Genomic DNA, 21,973 nt, shown 5'->3' on the forward strand with positions numbered 1-21,973 from the left:
TAAAGAATTTTACGGTCTCAAAAGCAACATTCTCCCACTCCCAGTCCTTCTTTTATTTCTGTTCTTACATTAGTAAACTGTCCTCTGTAATCCTGGTATGTAATGTCCTTTCAGTGATAACTAAAAATAAAAGAGACTAACAGTTTAATCTTAGGTATGTCCCCAAAGGACTCAACTAAGTCCCAAATGGGCTCATAGGATTTATTCTTCCTAGGTAAGAATGTATTGGATTACAGACTAAGGCTTAATAGTATAAAATGTGAAACCCTACACCACACATTTTTACAATCTCAGTTATATAGAATGAATAAAGACAATCTAAGAAGAAATGGAATGCCATTCTTCTTTCCCGTCCCCCACCTCAATCCCATCAGGACTCACTCTACTTTTAAGTTAGTTTTGTTTTCATGAGTCTTTCCCCCCTCAACCTCTGCATTACTTTATCTATATCTTTGGTTTACCATTCTGAGTGGTATTTAATTGAGTTCATGTGCAAGTCTCTGGAGTTACCGCTTGTGGCTTCAATATAACTGTTCTTGTTTGCAAATAAAAGTAAATACAAACAGCATTTGAGCCTTGTTTGTTGGGCACAGAAATATGTGAAGACTCAGAAAAAAAAAAGATGTGGCTGAATTTTTCTAAATTAAGTCTCACCTTTCCAATGAATACCTTGCAATGAATCTTGCAAGACCATCAGGAGATTGTAGGAAATAGAAACCTAAGACACTTTGAGAAAATCATGTATTTTTACAGACTACTAATGTGAACACAGAGCTGAGGTCCTTGACATGTTGCTGAATTCATAATGGTGCTCTCTCTCTCTCTCTTTCTCTGCCCCTCCCTCCCTCCCCCGTCTCTCCACATAACCAGATATGTTCAGAAAACTTGTAACCAGTCATAGGCAGGGTGTGTAGGTGAAACAATCTCTCCACATAACCAGATGTGTTCAGAAAACCTGTAACCAGGATGTGTAGGTGAAACAATTCATAAGGTGACAGACAACTACATCTTTCAGGAATTCTGGTGCCACTGTTGAAACATGTTCTTGAAATCTCTGTGCTTGGGAATACATAATGTGTCAGCCAACCAAGTAGAAGGTCCCTGTCAGATGGTATGAAAAAGCTATGGAAAAAGGAAGTTAACCACTTCCTTTTTCCAAAACCCCAGCATTCTAAGTGGTAAAAGCAACATAAAAAAATTGCCACTGACATTTTGTCAGCCTACTTGTAGCTACTCTGATATATATTCTGTAGTCTGGTAACTATTATGGTGAGACAATCAATATTTCTCTCTTCAACAGAGGAGTATAAATAATGATTTCCAATAAAAACCTATTTCAGACTGTTCTGACCAGAGAGCAGAGACAAGTCATTGAGAATGGTGCACTTAAAGCCTCCTTCTTTTTAAAAGCCTGAATAATGGAAGAAGATCTAGTGATAAGATGTGGGAGAGAACATGTGCTCATGCATGCATACATACACAGAAAGAGAGAGACACACACAAGGATTTGGCCCAGAGCAGTCTGCTCTACTAATGGCTGTAAGCTGATATCCATAATGAAATAAAAATGTCTCATCCCAAGCACATAGCCCCACAATTATTACCAGCACTGGTCCTTCTTTACAACTTAAGAAATGTGCACTGGAACTATATTTTCCCCTTCAAAAACAGTGGCAAAGTTTGCCCAAATAAAAGAAGATGCATGCTTATTTTTATGTGACATATTTTTGCCCTTTTATTAACCTCTCAGTGGTGATTCTGGAGGCATTGTCTGCCATTTTAAATATAATAAGGAAAGAGGAAGTGTACTGCAGAAGCTACTATAATAAGCTTTGTAAAACACACATGTGGAAACACAGACAGACCTGTTTGTGCATTCATCCAGGGATTCTTCTCCATGGTCTCAGTATGTATACACCGGGTACCAGAGAAATAACTGTACTGTGATTTACATGTAATCTATCCCATCTGCAAAGACCTGCCATAGACAGCCAAAATAAAAACAGCAACCTAGAAGTAAGGAGAAATTTCCTGACAGTTATAGCGATTAATCACTGGAACAACTTGCCTCCAGAATTTGTAGGTGCACCAGCACTGCAGCTTTTAAAGAAGAGATTGGAGAACTGTTTGTCTTAAGTGGTATAGGGTTTGACTAGAAGACCTCCAAGGTCCCTTCCAACTCTAATATTCTGTTTAAAAATATACTGTTCTGTTAAAAAAAAAAAACTGATGTTGCCAAGTGCATTCAAACTGTACTGCCCAGGTTAAAGTGTTCATTCCTGGATCTCTTCACAGTTTGCACTTATTTAATTTCAATCAGAAGCAGCTCCCTCTGTTTCTCCCTCCGTGTGTGTGCCATCATCAATCTTTCCCTGCTCTTCTGTGAAGAGCTTTCACTGTTCAGTTATTAATAAGCATTCTTTTGATAACTTTTGTTATAAGACATAATGGAATGTCTCTCTTTTCATATAAAAGGTAGGTCTCATGTGCTTCAAACTGAAAGAGCAGAGAAATGGAACAACAGCTGGTTTCCATCAATGGACAACTTTTTTATGGGGGCATTCACTCTTTTCAAGTACTCCCTAATTTGGGGCCTACCAATTTCAGTCTAACCCAATTTAAAGACTTACGGTGAAGAAATAAAATGATAAGGAGAATTATGTATAATCCTTGAACTCTCATTGGAAATAAATATGATAGCAACATTCAGTAACAATAGAATCTGAGATTATTATCATATGATACTATTTGCCTGTGGAAAAAAGCCAAGGTGTTTGCAATATTTTTGGTGTGTTGTGTATCTGTATGTATCTGTATGTGTGTGCATCTCCTTCCATTGCAAAGATCACATTTCTGGTGATAGGAATCCATGGAAAATGAAGCACATACATACATATATGATTTGTAACACAGATAATCTGAGTAACTTTATCTTTCATTCCAGCTCATCATTCACTTCTTGGCTGGGCTCAGTAACTAACATTAAGATTTGTGGGTATTCATGTGCACAATATAGTACATATCATGTTATTTATAGCATCTTTATATGAAGGGTTGAATTCTACAGTACTATACTTCCCCGATATATTTATATGTCTCTGAAAAATTGATAATTTATTTATTATTGTGCTCAAACCTATATATCGCCTATTTTTTCTTGTTAAATATTGGGATGCAGCATTTTTGCTAGTTAGGCTAGTGTTAAAGGATTTCTAATTTAAAATATAAACTCACTGCCTTAATATACATAAATTGTAAACCTCCTTAGAGAGTAACTTAACAGCAGCAAGAGGACTGATATTAATCCATCTTTTACAGCACTTTTTTCATGTATAATTATTTCAATTTCCTTGAGTTTACAAGTGTTGGATCTCTAGCAGGATAGATTCTGTTCCATGTGGAGCTGCAGCAGACTGTTAAACATATGCAATAAATAAAATTAAAGGTCTACTTTTTCAGGAAATAATGTTTTCTTACAGACAAAAGTATTGGTATATTTCTGGTTTGCTTCACTCTCAACTTGAGGGTTAGAAAGAGTTCACTAGATTTCATCTTAACTCTTAACCTTTTTACAATTTAGAATTCCAGAAAACTTGAAGGAATGAAATATATGTTTACTGGAAGTTTTTGCAATGTAAATTTAAGCACCGGTGAGCAGCATCTTTTAAAATGTATATAAGAACCAGTTTTATTGGTAATGAAAATTTAATTGTTGCCATTTTCAGATTTGGCAACTATTCTAATACATGTTTATATATTAAAAAAACAAATAACACGCCAAGCCCAGAAGAAAATTATATTTGACTTAATGTAATTAAACTGTAAAACAACTATAGCTGGAATGTTAAAATCATTAATTCTATCATGATCATTATCACTGTTCACAGCTATAATGTTTAATAGGTTAAATGTTGCTTATTAATTTATTGATTTAATGGATCGTGTTCTTTTTCTTTTCATTTTGGATTTTTGCCATGGTCATTTAATTTATATTGCATATTTCTAATGTAGCTGCTGGCAGTAAGAAAAGATTCAGTGACATATAAATCTAATACAAAAATAAACCATTTAAAGCTGCTTTGATCCTCCTAGATGCCTGAGTTTTGGGCCTATATTTCCTTAGATCATAAACTGCTCATTCCTTAGATCATAAACTGTCCATTAAATCTTCGATTATTTTTAAAAAGTTGTCTGGGTTTGGAAAGGCTTTTAATATCTAAACATGCTTTAAATAACAACACAAATAATAATAACATTATTACTATAACCCCTCATCCACTAAGAAAGCTAGTATCAAAACCATACAGTGCCCAACAAAAACAGCAGAGTCAAGTAGGCAGACATAATAAACTAAAAAGATATTTAGTTAACTGATTTCCAAAATATTTCTCCCTAATCACCAAGGTAGCTGAAACCAGAAATATATTAGGTGATGAGGAACAAGATGCTCCAAAATGTGGGTTCAAATTATGGCTGTAACAATCCTGTACATACTCACCTATGAAGGAAGGGATGGAAGGCCTTCAAACGAAGATCTATTGAGATGCAAAGGACAAGGGAGGTAGCCCTTGTGAAATCTTTATTTCCCAGTCTTTGAACGTTCAGGATAATACAATTGCATTAATTGGGCTTCTAAAGAAGCAGACAGCTCTTCGATGAATGAGAGACGATTGCCACTACATTTTGTACTAACTTTCATAGTAAATGTAAAAATACATTCTGAAATTCCCCAGGTGTTATTGATACAAAACTGTGCCAAACTAAAGCATAACACAAAAAGCTGCATCCAATGAAGTCCCCCCATCAATATCATTAATAAACACCCTTCACTAATTCTACTATCTAAAACTCTACAAGGCAAATGGAATTACAGAGCATCTTCAAATTGTAAAGCTGCTCCTTGACAGGCAGCATAATTCCATGCAGGCATAATAACCAAAATACAAGGTAGACCTCATTTAACAACTGCCAACAAATTTCCCAACAATCCACTCCCACTATTTCTGAAAAATTAAACTAAAATAACTAAGATGAGAGTAAACATAAAAACATCAAGCCAGTTTGGTGTAGTGGTTAAGATGCTGGCCTAAAAACCAGGAGACTGTAAGTTCTAGTCCCATCTTTAATACCTTGTGGAGAAAAATTGTGCGGACCAACACATTGTGTGAAGTGCTTGTTTCAAAGGTTTTGCACAAGTCACCTTGTCAAACCTTGAAGAATGTTAATCTTAACTTGCATATGATGGAAGTAAGAAAGTTATTCTCCAGTGTCACAGATACATTCGTTCATAACAGCCTCCCATTTCTTTTATCTTTGAGGTAAGAAGTGACAAAATGGTGGCATTTACTCTTCTGCTCAAAAACTGTAATTGACAGTCAGAACAATATCTACCAATAGATAGAAATGGAATGGTACCTCAACAACATCATAATTCCCAGAAAGACAAAGGTTTTTCTTTTTTCATTCTCAAGAACTGAAATGCATTCTGTTTGGAATTCATTACATGCCACCATCCTTTTATGATTAAAAAAAAACATCATTTTGAATTTATCTTTTTTACATTGATTTCAATCTGTCATTGTTTTGTTAATTTCCAAAAGTTTTTTTAAAGCAGTTGTAGTTAAATGCTTTTATTTTGTAAGCAGATGTATTTTCCTAATGGCATTTTAATAAAAAGTGCACAAACACACACTCTTCTGCATGTATGTCTGGTTATTTATTAAGAGTTAAATATTAATATTATCCTCCAAGAGCTGAAGAAGACATACACAGCATGTTCTCCTTCCTTTTCACCAGGATGTGTGGGATATGCTGGACTGAGAAACAGCAAGTGGCTGAGAGTGCATTAAATCCAGATCTTCCAGAACTTAATCTAACATCTTAATCATTACATAGCTCCATCTCCATCTCCATTTCCATCTCTCTCTCTCTCTCTCACACCTACACACACATAAACACGTACGCACACACACAAACGCAAACATGTGGAATATGAAAGAATATATTAAATACTTTTATTACTGAAGTGACAAAAAGAATCTGTACAAAATCTTCAGTTGGGTGGGGTTACAAAATCTGTCATTGAAAAAGAAGAAAAAAAGGAGGGAAGACACACAGACTCAAAGATTGTTAAAAGTGATAGTTTATTTGGTTACATATATGAACTCATTATATTTATTTTGGAGAGAATGGACCATTCTTTGAAGAGAGGTGGGTGGACATTTAATAACATTTTACCACTGCAGTCTATTTCAGATTACTTAAAAAAATGATTTTCTATCATTTGTTATTTTTAATGCCTTTTACAACAATCCATGTTTTTCAGCTGAAAAATAAAATGTTAAACCACTTACAAATCTCTTTCTCTTTCTATAATCATTTTTCCACTCAATTCAGTAAAGGTATTTTAATAATCCCTTAACGCACTGTTTGGTTTATGTTTGTTCATTTTGCTAAGGAGCCCATAACTCTATTAAAATGAGAGTGAATGATTAACTAGATGAATTTGAATGGATCTTTTAAAAGAGCTGCTTTTCTATAATCAGTGTATTGAAAAATGTTTGTGTCCATTTGCATTAAGGACCTCATGGTTTTTGCTAGTTAAAAATGAAAGCCAAAAATCTAGGACTGATGTCTGATTGGCAAAAAGCCAGTGAAAAGAAATTAAGAACACATGTTGAAAAATCCATTTGTGACAGCAGATCCATTTCTCAAAAATGGTAGCTTAAACCTCCGTCTATGTGGATGGTTTTACTCCCCCCTTATCCCTCCCCCTTTGAATTTTCTTTATATCAGTGACCCTTTTCCTTAATACATCGGTTTATTTTCCAGAGTTGGACCATACTAGCTGAAGGTTCTCTCATTTAGCTAAGCCTTTTCCCCATTTTGTAACCTTTCTTGCCTCAGTTGTTAAGTTGAATCACTGTCGTTGATAAGTTAGTAACCTGATTGTTAAGTGAATCCCCATTGACTTTCCCATTGCTTATCAGAAGGTCACAAAAGACAATCACATGACCTTGGGAGACTGCATCACTCATAAATATGGATCAGTTACCAAGTACCTAAATTTTGATTACATGATCATGAGGATGCTACAAAGGTCGTAACTGTGAAAAACGGTCATAAGTCACTTTTTTCAGTGCCATTGTAACTTTGAACGGTCACTAAATGAACTGTTGCAGGTGGAGGACTACCTGTACAAGGCTCCAGGCCAAAAGCAAACCTGATTATTATTAGTGGCTTAAGGTCACATTTATTATTATTTTTGCATAGTAGAGATATTTGGGAGATAGGGACTACATTACAGTAACAGGTGTTTCCCAGACCCAAATGATGGGGAAGCATACCTTTCATGTCAGCAGAAAAATCTCTGAAAGACCTAAAAAGGAATTCCCTTGCTGCTTAGTGGCTGCAGTGGTTGAATTCTGGTTTAAAAAGAACATGTGACTCTAGCAATAGGCTATACAGTAACTTATACATGGTTCTGAATAGAGATGAATGTCATGGCCTTTCCAGCAATAAATGTACTGAAACTAGATCAATATGACTTCATAATATTAATATCTTGTAAAACTAATTGACTAGTTTATCTTACAAAATATGAATGATTATACAAAATGTCTTTCTTCACTTTTCAGGGCCACAGAGTCCCACAGTTGGCCTGGTGACTAGCAAAAGATCCTTGAAATAATCTAAACAGGGTTTAGCTGAAAAAAAAAAGGGCATAAGGCTTGTTCTCTCATATACGTAAACAGCTTAAAAATAATACAACTTATCTTCATTTCAAGTAGTCAGATTCACAAGTAGGTGGTTCTCCTTCAGGAGGAGGCTCTAAACTTTTATAAAAGATTATGAACTCAATGTTCTGCAATGCTCACAACCGTGGAATAATTGTCTCTATTACCAGAAGTCTCTTTATCTATTTTTAACTATGTTCTATGTAAAATTAAGGACTGGCTCATATGCAGTGTATCATCAGCTGTGGTTTATCCCATAACAGCAATTATATAAAAGTAGACACAAGCTTAATCTTCAAAAGTTCTATTAAATAAGATGCCTGTCCATTTTCCAAATCAATGAAGATCAATTATAACTTTGTATTTTAAATGGGATTTTCTAATGTGACCTGCAGAAAAGCCCACACACACATCAATCTTTGTGGCCAAGAGAACTCAATCAATGTTCCATCATTTTACGCATACCTCCCAATATATATCCCACTGAGGCACCGTGATTCCTTTGAAATATTAACTTCCTTTTTGCATTTTACATCTTTTTCATTCTGTTGCATATTGCATTAAAGCATCAAAATTCATTCTGATGTGCCTTTTGGATATTCACATGAATGTGAATCTCATTTGTTTACATTGCATGATTTCAGCTGGCAGCTGAGTTCTCTATGGCTATTTCACAGGCATGCCTTTATGGTTATAAAATAAAGTCCCTTGGTTCAGTTCAAAACTAGCAAATCTAAATTTGTGGAGTCTGATTAGCTTGAGATAAATCCATGTGTATAGCTTGGATTTGAATGTAGCACTTTCAGGATAAAACCAGTTATACTTTAAATATAACAGAACTGCACATTTGGCCACTTTTAAAAAGAAAGAAAAAGAAACAGGTGTGATTTCAATTTATTCAGCAACTCACACACTTATTTCATTGTCACTGAGGTAATGCATTATATGTTTTTTTACTTATCAGCATTGTAATTGGTGTTTATACTTTGTGGCAAACAGTCTTTTAGAGAAGAAAAAGTGAAATGGAGTATGTATAAACCAACTGAATCAGCCTTTGGGATCTGACATTGATTAACTACACAGGAGCAGGAAAGAGGGAGCTACCTAGACCTTAAAGTAATTGCTCTCCTTTCCTTACCACTTTACAATGTATTGAAAAACTCAATGACTACATTATGAAAACATCCATCAGAATTAACTGCTTATGAACAATTATACCTTACCTCATTTACATAGCCTTTGATATGCTGAACATTTTGGATATCATGAATGCAAACACTTCACATTCCTCTTAGAAAAAGGAAGAAAATGTTTTTTTTAAAAAAATCATCCAGCTCCTGTGCTGTGCATTCTTTTATGATGGTTGGAATTTTGTGGTTTTTCTTTCCAGATGTATGTTTTAAAGAACTAAGTCCAAGGAAAACAAAATGGAGGGTGTGATTTTGGTCCAGATGAAAGTGTTACCTCAAAAAGGTAAATTTAATCATTTGAAGGTGTTTCAAAAAAAAAATTTTTTTTTTGAAAGACACTAGTAAAATTTGCCAATGATAGCATTGATCTAGGAAGGACGGGGTGTGTGTGGTGGAATAGGTTAGGAACATATGTATTGTATTTGAAAGGGCATTTTCAGTTCAAAAATAAAATAGCTCATGTTGCTATACGGCCTGTTCATTGCACAACTGAAGGGGAATCCTATGTCTATGTGAGGTCTGCTAGCCATTCTTTGTGACTCCCAGGACCAGTATAACCACTGTTATTCAATGGGGAAACAAAGGAACAACTATGGAAAATGAAGCAAGTGAAAAGATATCTAAGGTAAAGCCAAAATATCATCAAGCACTAGCCGAAGTCCACACAATGGCAGTAAAAATGGCAAAGCATGTCCACCTTTTATTTACTGCATAAAACAGCTCTTGGCTTACAATCATTTGTTTAGTGATCATTCAATGTTACAATGGCATTGAAAAACAGTGCCTTACAACCAATCCTCATATTTACGGCCATCGCAGTATCCCTTACATGATCAAACTTTGGGTGCTTGGCAACTGGCATGTATTTACAATGGTTGCAATGCTCTGGGGTCATTCAATTGTCATGTGTGACCTTCCCAGCCAAGTTCAACAAGCAAAGACAATGGGGGAAGCTTTTTTCTAAGCCATCAGTTTGCTGTTTAGAAATGGGCAGAAGTGGTTATCCAGCCAATCAGTGGTGCCTGGATCAAGTGGGCAGGATAACAAAAGCTGGTTATAGTTTAATCTATAACCCCTTTTGTATATGTATTGCAATCTCTCTCTCACACACATATAAAAAACTTTTATTTACACACATATAAAAAACCCCAAAAACTTTAACCTTAGACTGTCTACTATTGACCTCACCCCTTTCCTAAGAGGTCTGTAGGGGGCGTGCATAAGCGCACCAACATGCCTACCGTCCCTGTCCTATTGTTTCTTTTTATTTTTCTTATATGTATCCATTTCATGTATTCATAACTATGTTTATACTTATCCCTATTATCTTGTAAGCGATTGACAAATCAAATAAATAAATAAAAATAAAATAAAAGGAGTAACATAATTCTTCAATGCTGCTTTTGTCATTTTGATACAAGTAGTAAGATCCTGCAGACTCCTATGATTCTAATGATGGATAAATTTTACTTTCTAGATGACAGGTATGAAAAGCTGCCAAACTACCCAAAAAATGAACAACCAGGATCTCTTAAGGCCCTGCCAGCCAGTGAATCCAATTGCACCCCTTTTCTATCACCATAGAGAAATGGCTAGATAGCCTTGAACAAGGGTCATCAAATTTGGCAAGTTTAAGACTTGTGGACTTCAACTCCCAGAATTCCTGAGCTAACGTGACTGGAGGAGGAATTCTGGGAGTTGAAGTCCACAAGTCTTAAAGTTGTCAAGTTTGAAGACCCCCAGCCTCGAAGAAGGTATGCAAGGGACAGTTAATGCTAAATAAGTGACAACTTAGTCCCGGGAAAGAGGAAAATGTGAGAAAGAAACTCAAAAGAACCCTGCCTTGATATATATATTTGTATGAGAGGGAGAGAGGCCTTTTCCTTATATTTTGTTTAATTTAGCTTCTCCTTTGCGGAATAACGGAATACCTTCAGATAGTGTCTCTTGTATGATGCAATGCTATTCTTCAATATAGTATCTATTTTTACTTCTTAGGAGTCCACGGTTTTCCTATTTTTCTTCCATGCCCAATCTTGGCATTCCAAGCCCCGGCTGCTGCTCTTATTATCTTTGAACCTGATTATATACAGATTGAAATGGGATCTTTTATCCCAGCAGTCTAGGGGATAAAACAACATCTGGTTCTCAATATGTGGTGGGTCAAGAAGAAGCTCTGTGAGATCACTTAACTGGTATAAGTATTAAGGTCTTACCCTCAATATTTAGCCTGGTGTTTCATGCTGCCTCATTATTGTTGCAAACAGGACCCCAGAAAATACCTCTGATTTTCTATATGTAGCTTCTGCTTCCGCATTTATCCTGGGATAGTGGGAGAAGAGGAGTGGGTGAGTTTGTTTAAAGGCCAATTTATGTGAGTTCTTTGTGCAATACATGAATGTTTTTTTTCCTGTCGAGATTCTACCTTTTTTTGGATGTTTACTATACATTTCTGATTTCTGCGCTCAATTTTAATCATTTCCAGGTTATTTGCCTTATATGGAGGATGAATTCTACTTGCTAAATTCCATTCCATGGTAAGCGGCTTCTTGAGAACAGTTAATGGGCAAGTTTGCTTATGATTTCACTGAAGGTTACAATGCTACACTTATCTGAGAGTACATCTAACCAAACTTGGCATGATTTACTTCTAAGCATTGTGACCTTTGTTTCAGCTGCATTGACTCTTTGAATTTGCAGCCTTGCTGACAGCATGGTCTATTCGATCCAGACTTAGCAATAGTCTAGAATAATTACCTTATTCTCAGGTAAGATGATACCTACAGCAGCCTCTGTACTTTCCAAGTAGTACTACGCTTTAACTGTTGTCTCTTTAAAAACAGTTTTCTTCTGTCCTATGCACGCTATTCATTCAGAGTCTGCTAACTGTTCAGGCTTTTAAACACCTCACTATAAACAGGATCTCTAATAAATTGCAGTCTTGTAGAGATAAGATTAATATAATTTTCTTAGGAATTGAAAATATGCTTGCCTTCCTTATTCAAAACTCCAACTGGTGGTCCACTGGCTTATTCACTGTAAAGCTGGAATGCTATGAGAGAACAAAACTTCCATTCTGCAGGTGTGCATACAGCTTTCTCAGGCTAAAAACCTGACAAGGCCAAACCATTTTACCAGCTTGAGACAGGGAAATTAGGTCAAAGCAGCCAACAGAATTAACAGCCAGGTCTGCTTTGTGTTAGGGAGACAGTAGCTGGAGACAGCAGAATAGAAGATAAAGAACTGGAGAAAATCATAAAATACAAAGACCTGCAAATAAAAGTAGAACAACTGTAGCAAAAGAAAGCAAAAACCATATCAATAATGACTGATGCCTTTAGTGCAATCCCAAAACACTATTTTAATGCCATTGGCATTGACATATCATTATCAGTCAATTGCAAACAACAGCTTTATTTGGAATAGCTTACATCGTGCAATGATACCTTTAGCATCATTAAACAACCACATCAGCCTATCCCAGGTCAATGGGAAAAACTCAATACAAGGGTAAAAATGCCAAGTCCAGTTTAAACACCTGGCTGACTGTGCAACAAACCATGATTTTCTTCAGTTCTTTATCTTCTATTCTTTATCTTCTATTCTGCTATCTCCAGCTACTGTCATGTCTACTATCTAGATTGTTTTGCCTTTCTTATTTAGTGGTTCCCAATCTTTGTGGCTTGGCAGCCCAGGGCAGGAAAGGTATTGGGGCCCCCTATTATTAATTGTTAAGTCTCGAATGTTATGTGGCAGATGCTCATCTGTCTGAATTCTACAGTATTTTAGTTTCTTCATTTTCCATTACTTTATCTATTTTGTGATCTTGTTGGTTCTTGCTTGCAGGCAAGTGGCATTTCTTTCACCTATTCCAGCGCACAGTTCTGGTAAAATTCTATATTTCCAGATATTGAGGAAGGCCTTGAGATATTGCTCCAAAGCTGCCAATCACAATTGGTATAACATTTACTTTTCCATAAGTGTTCAGTTCCGGTCTGCAGGTCCTGATACTTCGTTGTTTTTTTCCAATTGGTTTTTTCCTCACTTCTTGCATCATCTGGAATAGCAACATCAATGAACCAGACTTTCTTCTTTGCAGTAACTGTTATATCAGACATGTTATGACCCTGTCTGTCTGGATCTTAAAATCCCATAAGTACTTAATCCATTCATTTTCCAAAACCACCTCAACGTGATGGTCCCAATAGCTTTTACTACATCCAAATTCAAACCTCTGGCAGAGTTTCCAATGAATAATTCTGGCAACTCAGTCATGATGCTGCTTATAGTGAGTTTGTGAAATTTTGCTGAAGTTATTGATCCAATGACCAATTATTCAGTTCTTTTTACTGTAAAGACAACATTTTCTGTTATTTGTTACATGTTGCATGTTTGCCTTCATGCAATTAATCAGCAAAGATTGTCCTTGAGATATTCAAATAAAACCTTCATGAGGGTTTTTTAAATCAGCTATTCCTTCTATATTCTTCATCTACTTATCATGCATTAGCTTATTCTTCTAATTAACAAATTGGTTTCAGTAGTCCCTTCATTTTTGCAGCCTTTATTTTTGTTGTCTTCAAGAATTTTCCTTGATTGACTTCTTTCAGCAAGTTTCTTGGCTTTTCTTAATATAGTCATTCAGGTCATGCTTTTTCTTCACCTGTAGAAGTCCTCTACCCCCTTCAGTTCTTCGCAAATGTAGCGAATCAATATCACTTTTGGGGTACAAAGCATTGTCATTAGTTCTCTTAGTCTTCTAACTTAGATTATCAAGTTCCATATGTATTATTAAAAAACTCTATTAAAACTATTAAAAAGCACAAAGCTAAAAGAGAAGAGATACAAGGAACAAGTGTTAACTGCACCAAACTCGACTGCAAGGAATATGACTTCAGCAACAGAGTGGTTAATGCCTGGAATACACTACCTGACTCTGTGATTTCTTTCCCAAAGCCAAAAAACTTTAACCTTAGACTTTCTACTGTTGACTTCACCCCCATTCCTAAGAGGTCTGTAAGGGGCATGAATAACCACACCAACCATCCTGTGCTTTTATTCGTATCCATTTCATGTATTAATAATCATGTTCATCCTTATATCTGTTATCTAATACATGCTCGACAAATAAACAAATAAAATAAATTAATGACAATAGAGCTACCTCAGTATTTCACCAGTCCATTGGGCATCACAGACCTGATGGCACAATCAGATTTGAGGGATTCCCAGAAAGTCAACAGGAATCAAGCCAGCTTTGCTTTTGGGGTAGGGGTGGAGACTATTCCTCATTGCTTAGGACCTGCCAAATGTAGCTCCCTAGCCAACAGGAACCCACAACATGTCCTCTCTTCTGGGTTAACTGTAACATTGCTCTTCCAGTAAAAGGAGGCACTCTGCCCAGTATCATTGCTTCCTTTTCTAGTTCTTTTGGGGAGGAGCAGGGGATTTAATTATTTCTAAAACACAATTAAGAGCCTGCTTGGACAAAACATATATCCATACTACACTAGTGATTTATAGCTTCTATTAATCCAACTATCATTGTGGCCTACAGGAGTAATGAAGACAGGCTTTATAGTACTCCAGCAATGGCCAGGTGATGCTATGAGGAAGCAATAAGTCACTAGTGTGGAAAGGACTGAAAAATCATTTAAGCTCTTGGACATCTTATTCCCTTGGCTGCCATACTATTTCAACTAGCTCGGTGCATCCTGACTTTCCACATATTATAGAGTAATATTTCTGATTCAGATGAACAAAATTGGACAGAGGGACTCAATGAGGCTTACATCCACGTACATGAGTGTGGGATTGCAGAGTTATGATGCAATCCTACACATGGCAACTCAGACATGAATTTCATCAAGTTAAAATGAGCATCTTTCCAGGTTGTTGATACAGAATTGTGAAATAAGTATTGAAGCCTACTTGAAGTTGAACTTAAATCCTAATAATTAATACAGAATCTTAGGAAACAATGAAAAGCTTCTTAAATGGATCAGAAAGGAAAATACAAGTAGACAAACTTTCCTGCTTCATGGAGCCCACTACAATAGTGCAGCTGTTGTTTCTTTCATAGTGACAGATCCCTAAAATAACAAAAAGAGCATGTTCTATATCAGTCATTCACAACATCTGAAAAGGTAGGGATGGCACAAGCCTGTGTAAATCATTAATATATAAAAATACTACAAAAACAATGAAAGCTGCTTAAAATTATGTATTGAACCTTTTAGAAATAGGCAGATTACCAATTTTGTTTCTTCACTGTCTTTCTGTTTTGACGATCTCGAGAGAATCCATTAGATCTGGGTTGTAACTGTACTCATTTTTGTGCTAAGCTTTAGGCAGAATTTTTTAGGGGTGGGGGAAACTGTGAATATAATTAGACATGGGATACTTCTAACAGCTGGATGGATTTCACACATAGTCCCTAATTTATAAAACATTGGATTTGGCAGCATTTCAGCCCTAGCCCTGCAAGTCATAATTCCTTTGACGTATTTTTGGCATTGCAAATTATTTATGTATGAATATATATCATTGTAAACGTGGAGGGAGGGAAATATTCTGCCCATACCTGGTTAGTGATAAATGAGCAACTTCAGAAGCCATGCCAGAAGTAAATAACGATCTTGCAAGGGCTCGTGTTCAAAATGTAAACTAATTTCTCTTTTTGTTTGGAAAAGAGCCTGCTCTAGATTTCCACATTACTGCAACTGGCTGCAATACTTCTCTCAAGCTTTAATGAAATCAATTTGTGTGAGATTTACAAGAAAAATACATTAAAGAAGTGCCAGAGTGCCAAGAATAGCTATACAGGCTGTATCAATTCTGCAAATTTTGTGTGATGTTATTCTTTTTTTCTTTGACAGACAAAGAAAAATTCACAAAGCTCTTGTTTGTTCTAGCACATAATAGATTTGCAGACGATTGCTACCATATTGATTTTCCTAAACATAACATCTGCATGCATGGTAAGATAGTGATCAATTGACACAGTCAGTCTAGATCACAATCAGCCCAACATATATTCCACTGAAATCAATATTGAGATGATGGTTATTCTTCCTTCCAGGTACCAATCAAAAGAGCAACTTCTCTTATCTTAACAAATTAGCAGATATAGTTCCTTGACTTTTTCTGGATGAAGTGCAGTTCCCAGAAGTTAGCTAAGATAGCCAGGAAATCTAGGAATTGGGATCCAACTCAGGAGGAAAATGCTATAATGGGGGAAATGATTTTAGACTAATCTGATGTCAAAACTTGCCTTTCGGTGTCTGTCGGTCCATCAATCCAGCTACATTGGTAATAAATACAGGGAAAAAGTTAAATACATTGCTCAGAAAATAGTATGGCAAAGGAATAATGTGGCCTCTCATTTAAACAGGCATTTGAATTGAATTTGGCTGCCAGACCATCAGCTGAAAAGCTGAAAAAAAAATTCTATCCTGTGCTTAGGAAGGGGCAGCATATTGATTGGTATTGATTGGCACTGTGTTGCTACTTAGATCTATATGCTAAAAGAAGAGATATGTGTCTGCTTGTGTTTGGCTTTGCACCAATGATGATAATGATGATAAGTATTTCTGTATAGAAATAGTTTTTTGCACTTTTTCCCAGAGGAGCCCATTTGATTGTTGGTTTGTCTTTCTGATGTTAACCACAAGTTTAAAGATTCCAACAGTATAGAAAGCAGATTACTTAATTAATTCAAAGAAAAGTATTACATAAAGCCAGCACAATTAAAAAAAAACTAGCCAACTTTAAAAATACTAAATGCAAAAAATAAAACAATGTTCATTTTGAAAAACAGAAACAGAGAATCTCCATAGACATTATGTTCTACACTTTACATAAAGTACTATTTTATTTTTATTTCCTCTTCAAAAGCCAAGCAAACTATTCTCCTCAATAGAGGAAGAAATGACTGAAGTGAAAAGTTTTTATCCCTTCAGGATTTGTGATGCCACAGGTCGGACAAGAAATTATAGTTATAAATTAATAAATACTTATATGACATTACAGCAATATTCAAGTCAAACTTTTTCATAAAAAAGTATTAATGAATTGAAATATGTTCTAATATTTGTGTATTAATTTGTGCACTATTTAAGAAATTCTTAACAGGAGATCATATTAAATAGAAATGGCAGTTTCCTTCAACTCTAATGAATTTATGATATTTTATAGATTTGTTTAGTGCCATGCACTATTCAATACCATGTCCCCTGGTGGGATGGCAATTGATGACTTATGTTAAATATCTCAGCTGCCTTCATTAGTAAATCAAGTGTAAATATGTGTAATGGTGCAATATTCAGCATGACATACCTGCTTCATGCAATTAAACCATGCCGTGTTTTTTTAATGATCAAATGATGGATGTACATCTGTGAATTTTGGTTTGGATTAGGCATTGTACCAGTCCATTGTCAACAGTTTATTAATAAGCCACAACAATGACTTCAAAATGGTTGTTCAATAAGCCATGGTTACAAACTATGATACTTTGGTTCTTACAACATGCTAAGTAGTAGAGAGAGCCTTGTGATACTAGCTCTGCCCCTTCTGTAACTACATTAACAACCTATACATGTTCCTGGAGTAGAGCTTCCCCTGCAAGACTCCATCCACTATTTTTGCTAATTGTGATGCACTCCAACCCAGAAAATGCCACCTATAGCACTCAAAAAAACACCCTCTCCAATAAATCATCCTATGCTACAATCCAATCCTTGTATAATGAACTGAGAAGAGAAAGAGAAGAACTGCCCACATGTCATTTTCCTTCCCTGAATCTTCAACCTGCTTGTAATTCCCAGTTGTAGGATGCGAGAGAATAGCTGAAAAGAACCCTTATCAGCAGTGATACATAAAATCTGAAAGTCATCTCTCTCCTTTCCCTAAACTGCTTCCAAATGTCCAACACAGAGTGAAAACTGGGGCGGAGATGAGGGTGCTCTGGGGCGGATATGGTCTTCTTGACTGCCAGCGAGGGGGAACACCTCATGCCTCGTATGAGTGTAAAACATTTTAACAGAATTTATGAGAGCAGTAGCTGTAGACAAAGTTCTCTTGTCAGCTGCATAGCTGTTATACCTATTGGTTTCATAGAGAATTGCATGCTGATGATGGATGTCAGGGATTTGTTCCAACCAAATCTCTTAATTGTTTTCAGCTTCACCTCTCTTGGCACAGCGTATGGTTTTCATTCTGTGCACTGCAAAGGATGCAAGAGAGAAGCACGCTTTCCCAGCTCCCCTTCATCGTTATGAGGGGCAGATCACCTTTGCCTGTATTTCTTGGAACTGACCTCCTGAAACCAGTGGGGCTGCCTGCCAGGAAAATGTATGTAAGTTGGAAGATCCAGATTTCACGTGTCTCAACAACACTGATTCGCTTCATACTTTAGAATAATAAGCTTTAAATATGGAATTCAGAGATAACCATCAGGCTTAATAGTTAAAGCCAGTTCCAGAAGTTGTGATGCTGCTGCTGCCATGACTACTGTTTTCCAAAAATGTAATAGTGTATGGTAGGGCCGCTGCTGACATACATGCAAATTCCATGTAGCATCCTTACCTCCAAAACGTTTTTAAAAAATTCTCAAAAAGTATGAAATTTAAATGCTCTACATTACAAAAATTACGTAAGGGCCCACTGGCTTGTTAGTATAGGTTATGTCACTGGTCTTGGTGACCATGTGTGCATGCATGAAGTCAGCATGCCTGTGCTATTAATATTGCATCTCTTCCCGTTTTTACTTACAACCATGTGTGTAGAACTTTGCATTCTATTTTTTTTTCTCTTTGGCTAATATGAATGTAATTGAAGATATTGGACAGCAGCAAATAAAGTCAGAGGAGTCATTCAGTTAGCAGCACCAGAAAAACAAATTGTAAGCCAAGAATGAGCAATTTCTCGGTGTTGCTGAATTATAGCTCCCGACATTTATGGCCATTGGTCATACTAGCTATGGCTGCTAACCATTATCTTCTACCAACACCCGAAGAGCCACCAATTTCCTATCTCTGTAAACCCCTCCCCACTTTAACTGCTAATAAGAATGACTACAATAGCTAGAGAGGAAGATGAGGACTCAGAACATGTAGTTAATTTTTCAAGAAATTCTAAAAACTGTTTTTGGAGGTTAGGGATATTACTTCTGAACAGAAATATTGCACTCTTTTCAGTTTGTTTGTTTGTTTTAACCTTAAAATCATTATTAATGTGTTAAATCAAAAAGCCAAACATTTTAAGCAGTGAATTTGGGCTGTATGCATATGTGCAGGGGTGGGATATTGCCGGTTGGGCCCGGTTCTATAGAACCTGTAGCTGCGAAGAGCAGCTGACACCGAACCGGTTCGGTGTTTTGCCCACCCAACTGCCCCGGCTCTAGGCTGTCCTTTATTCCCTGCTTTTCCCTCCTCAGCTGCTTTGCGTGGCACAGCTGAGGTTGAAAAAGCAGGAAACAAGAGGATTTTCAAACGCTGTGCACTCACGCACAGCCTTGTCAGCTGTCCAGGGGGCACAGCTGATTTCTTTTAAACGCTGCTGCACACACCCGAAGTTCAGAGAACCGGCAACTCCTCCACTTCCTAGCCCCTCCCCTCCCTGCCCAGTCACTCCTTACCTGGCATGCGAGCCATCGAACTTGCCTGGTTTGGTAAGTTTCTATTTTTCCTCCCCCCCCCAAACACCAGCTGTTCTGCTCTTAGATTAGCTAGAAAGCAGGAAATCTTTGGATTTCTAATCTAAAAGCAGAGCCCAACCTTCCTTAGGACTGAAGCTTCTACTTTGCAGTGCAGACTCAGGTAGCCGATTGGAGATAGATAGATCTCTAAGTGAATCTGTGATTCCGTGAGCAACTCAATCTGCCTGCCTGCTTTGCCTGCTTTTGGGTAAAAGTTGCTTTTTTATGTAAAAAAAAATGCAATATTTACATATATGGTGTATTGTGAGTTAATTTTGTGAGTTTGCTTGCTAGCAAATTTTATGTGACAGACTCAGGTTGCCAATTGGAGATTGGATCTAAGTGAATCTGTGATTCTGTGAAGAACTCAATCTGCCTGCCTGCTTTGCCTGCTTTTGGGTAAAAGTTGTTCTTTTTTAATTAAAAAAATCAATATTTACATCAATATTTATAATATTTACATACAAGCCATGACCACCCAGTCACATGACCACCAAGCCACACCCACAAATTAGGCCATACCCACAGAACCGGTTGTTAAGGAATTTGAATCCCACCCCTGCATATATGTAGCTCTTTTGGTTCATGATGGGGCAAATAATCTTTTTTTGATGTTCAATATGCTTACTTACCAAAATCTGACTCCGCCATATTAGTAGCAGGAATAGTCAGAAGGAAGAGTGGGATTGTTCCGGGAGGGGGGTGGGGAGAATAGCAAAGGGAAGTAAACTCCAACTCTTAGCTTAACTCTGTATTCATTAGAAGAAGAAAAATTCTTCCAATCAGGTTTTGTGCATTTTTTTTTTCACTCTTGGCTTTCTTAGTTAAGAGTCAGAATAAGCTATATCAAGAACCTGGAATTCTAATAGCAAGGCAATTGGGCATGGAAGCATTGAATATGTTTTGGGAGGAATATTCAATGTTTCAGTTAAGAAATGTAGGGGTCAACATTTAATCCTCATTTATGCAATAGTTTTGTGGGAAAAATCTACATCTTTGTCTTTATGTCTGTTTCCATACATACATCCCTTTTGGAATAGTAATAACTTTAATGCTTTTCTTAAAACAACAATATAACAAATAACAAGTAATGAGAAACAAATTCTTCCCTTTTCTCAAGAATATGAACTTTGTTGCATCTCTTGGGGGGAATAACTAAATCCCACAGATTAGGCGTCTTAAATTCTTGATCATATTTTAAGAAGGGAATGGCAGATTCACCATGCATTATAGGCTGTTCTAATAGCCTTTTCAGAAAGGCTAAGTGGATGTTTGCATGCATGATGACCCCTAAGCCTTCCCAGTTGTTTATTTCAGATCTGCAATTATATTTTTTTTGCCACAGAATTTCAGCTTTTAGAAGAGCTTTATGAATCCAGCTGCAGTGGTTATTGGTAGCTTTTATAGGCCCTTCAAACCAAGCACATATGTTCTATGGTGTATGTTGATACCAAATCTCTCAAAGTCATGCAATTGTTCATGAGGTGTGCTTGTAAATCCAATAGTAAATGTGCCAGCTGTACTCATAAACCCACATTAACAGCTTTCTTTCAGTTGCCTTACAAAGCACTTGAGGCAATAAATTTGAGGTCAGTCCATATACGTACTTGAAAATATTTCCCCTTCTATTATCTATTCCCCATAGACCAGACATTCAATAAAAATGAAAGTAAATGGAAGGGATAGACAACAAAAATTGCTTTAAAAAGGAGGGGGAATCATAATATTCTATTTATTTAAATTATTAAAAAGGAGAGCCATAACAACATTCACAGAACTTGTGAAGGCCTACTGAAATTTCTTTAAATTCAGTTGGGCCTTTGTAGAATAAAAAGTTGTTCAAGAGCAGATCTTTTTTATAACACAAATATTGGCATAATTTTTGTATTGGGTAGACTTTTGTGGTCAATACATTTATTTTAACTATTTGTTTGTTTCACTTGGTATTTTTGTTGTTATTTTGTACACTGATCTGAGCTTCTTTGGTAAGAAAGAAAACCACACAAAATTGCAGGGAGTTGGATAGCATATACTGCAAATTTAGTAATTAGGGCTGATTGCACAGTAAGCCAGAGATTTAAACTGGATTTGGCCAGCCTTGTTTTGGGTAAAAGTTGCTCTTTTTTAATAAAAAAAAAATTCAATATTTACATAAACATTTACAATATTTACATACAAGCCATGCCCAGTCAGTCACGTGACCACCAAGCCACACCCACAAATTAGGGTACGCCCACAGAACTGGTTGTTAAGAAATTTGAATCCCACCTCTGAATAATAAGCAACAATCCTGTTCCAAAAATAATGTTTTATTAAAGAAAAAAATGGTGGGAATAACATTTTTATCA

The 21,973-nt window shown here is 36.4% G+C and overlaps 1 long non-coding RNA gene across 2 annotated transcripts in view; it reads left to right on the plus strand.

Moving 5' to 3' along the window:
* The first annotated feature begins 9,124 nt into the window (after positions 1 to 9,124).
* The window catches only part of LOC148132911 (uncharacterized), a 57,235-nt gene continuing 44,386 nt past the window's right edge, over positions 9,125 to 21,973 (plus strand). Inside the window, exons 1-3 of one of the 2 annotated variants that reach the window (XR_015750622.1) lie at positions 9,125 to 9,209; positions 11,412 to 11,463; positions 18,111 to 18,284. This is a non-coding gene — a long non-coding RNA (uncharacterized LOC148132911). The remainder of the gene's footprint in view (positions 9,210 to 11,411; positions 11,464 to 18,110; positions 18,285 to 21,973) is intronic. The other variant, XR_015750623.1, reaches the window with a different exon arrangement.

The sequence above is a fragment of the Notechis scutatus genome, chromosome 1 (assembly GCF_049901735.1).
Source record: "Notechis scutatus isolate UNSWTSFEM ecotype Mainland chromosome 1, rNotScu1.2, whole genome shotgun sequence".
Taxonomy (NCBI): domain Eukaryota; kingdom Metazoa; phylum Chordata; class Lepidosauria; order Squamata; family Elapidae; genus Notechis; species Notechis scutatus.